This window comes from Echinops telfairi, unplaced genomic scaffold, assembly GCF_000313985.2.
Source record: "Echinops telfairi isolate 266 unplaced genomic scaffold, ASM31398v2 ScPeMD7_7441;HRSCAF=8479, whole genome shotgun sequence".
In the NCBI taxonomy this organism is placed as follows: Eukaryota; Metazoa; Chordata; class Mammalia; order Afrosoricida; family Tenrecidae; genus Echinops; species Echinops telfairi.
Window position 1 is genome coordinate 975,842 of NW_022111341.1, and position 2,170 is coordinate 978,011.

Consider the following 2,170-nt stretch of genomic DNA (forward strand, 5'->3'; position numbering starts at 1 on the left):
TCTCTCTCTCTCTTTTGCATTATTGAATTGTATTTTATTATGGGATAATGCAAATGATACAAATTATTTCAGCATAAAGATATATAGGTAAAATACAGTTTAAAAGAGGGGAAGGAAGATTTCAAAGGAGGTGGACTTCAGCAGGGTCTTGAAGAATAATTAGGATATAAAAGTCTGTGACCTGGACAAAACAGGCCACTTTGTTGAACTAAGTTCATATATGTAATCAGTCCAAACGGTGACCATGAATCCACATGATGCAGAGAAAAATTACAGTGCATTTTACATTTTTGGAGTTTCTTACTGGCAGGTCACTTTGGCCTTTTGATAAACCAAACCAAAAACCAAATTCACTGCCATCAAGTCGATGCTGATTATTAGCAACCTTGAAGGGCTTCTATCTGGCTTCCCCCCCCCCACCCCCCTAAAGGTGTGTTTGTGTTTTAAGTTAATTTATTATTTTTATTATTACTTGAGAGTTAATACATATATAATTTCTTTCCATAGTTCAATCACATCAGGCAAAAGTTCACAATTGCTACCACAGTCAGTTTCCAAACATTCTTTTTCTTTCCAGATTTCTTGACATTGTCTCCCTTTTACCCCCTTCCCTCCTGTTCCCTCTACCCACCCCCACCCCTTATTCTACTTGCTGTCCCTATAGGCTCATCAATCCTGAGTTTCATGTACTGAAATACAGAAGAACATATAACACAACTTCATGAGGGTGACCTCCGATGACATAACACCTCTGATTGATACACTGACACACACACAGAAAATGTTGAAAGCCAGATCAGGCCGAGTATGTATCAGAGGGGGGATCAACTGAAGAAGTTGTAACTGTTCAAGTCAGATTTATGCTTTTGACCCTCTGTACTCATCTCTCCACCACCCTCCATGTAGGAACCACTTTCCTCCCGTCCCTCAATTGTAGATAGAGGGAGTTCACCAGAGACTTATTTCCTATGTCATTCCCCAAAATGAATCTTGGGCTCCCACTGTCATCCACAGCCTTCTGCAAACCGGTTTCTCACAATGTAGGCTCTGATACTCACCCCTCCTTCGATTTTGGATGATATGATTTACAGTCCTTCAGTGAGCTTCTTCCATGTGGACTTAGTGGCATCTCACTTAGATGGCTGCTTCTTTGGAGACAAGCCTGTAAAACCCCAGGTGCTATTTTTTTATAATCATTCTAAAGACAGCAGTCTATACTGGGAAAAAATCTGTGATGTTGATACATTAGATTTATCAACTTTACTAAAGGTTTGATAAGACTGGAAAATACTCATATTTGTGTCCCAAATAATTTGGCACAGTGCACACTTCAGCAGCACATATACTAAATCTAATAATTTGGCACATTTATTATTTTTTAAATTTCCCTGTAATCTACTAATGTAAAGTAGTACTTGAACATGTGCGAGTAGGAGGGGGGGAAAAGGAACCCCTCCTAGCTGGAGATGCCGGGGATCGAACCCGGGGCCTCATACATGCAAAGCATGCGCTCTACCACTGAGCTACATCCCCAAACCTGCAAATGTGCTTTTCCTTTTTATTGTTGGCCAATAGATGTCACGAGATTTCTTGATTCATTTTTCATAGATCTTTAACCAGGTCCGTTTAATAAACGTTTACTAAAGTAGTGCAAAGGTTACCTCAATTTTCCGTAATGTAATTCCACAGTTTATAATTGTATCGTTATGTCGTTTGATTAAGGCTGTTTCCTTCTTCAGAGAGGCTGAGAATAGTCTATTCCGTCATCACTATACCCCAGCCCCCTAAAATGTAGCCCGGAACGCTGTAGTTAGCCAATAACGAGCGAAAAGAAAACAGATGATTGGTGTACCGGGTTCGGTCGTATGTCACAGTACAGAGCAGCCTTCAGTAGTGTTTGTGAGTTGGGGGAATCACAAATCTATAAACTGTTTATTTCAATGTAATCTGTCAAAGGCTCTGGCAAAGATCGGTATATGTAGCCACCACAGCGGACAACAGCTGATGTATCTGTATTGCAAATATTCTTGCCCCAAAGTCGACACCCCAGGTGTTCTAAGACACCAATTCTGGGCTTTCAATTTCCGCCCCGGCCCGGGGCGACCGTGGCGCACCGACGCCTCCCACATAGCAAGCCGCATTGATTTGTTTATTCAACCGGCGGCCCCGG

The 2,170-nt window shown here is 41.5% G+C and overlaps 1 non-coding gene across 1 annotated transcript; it reads right to left on the minus strand.

Moving 5' to 3' along the window:
* Positions 1-1,461: 1,461 nt before the first annotated feature.
* On the minus strand, positions 1,462-1,533 carry TRNAA-UGC. Its single transcript has one exon. It is a non-coding gene; the product is annotated as a tRNA-Ala (tRNA).
* Positions 1,534-2,170: the final 637 nt, after the last annotated feature.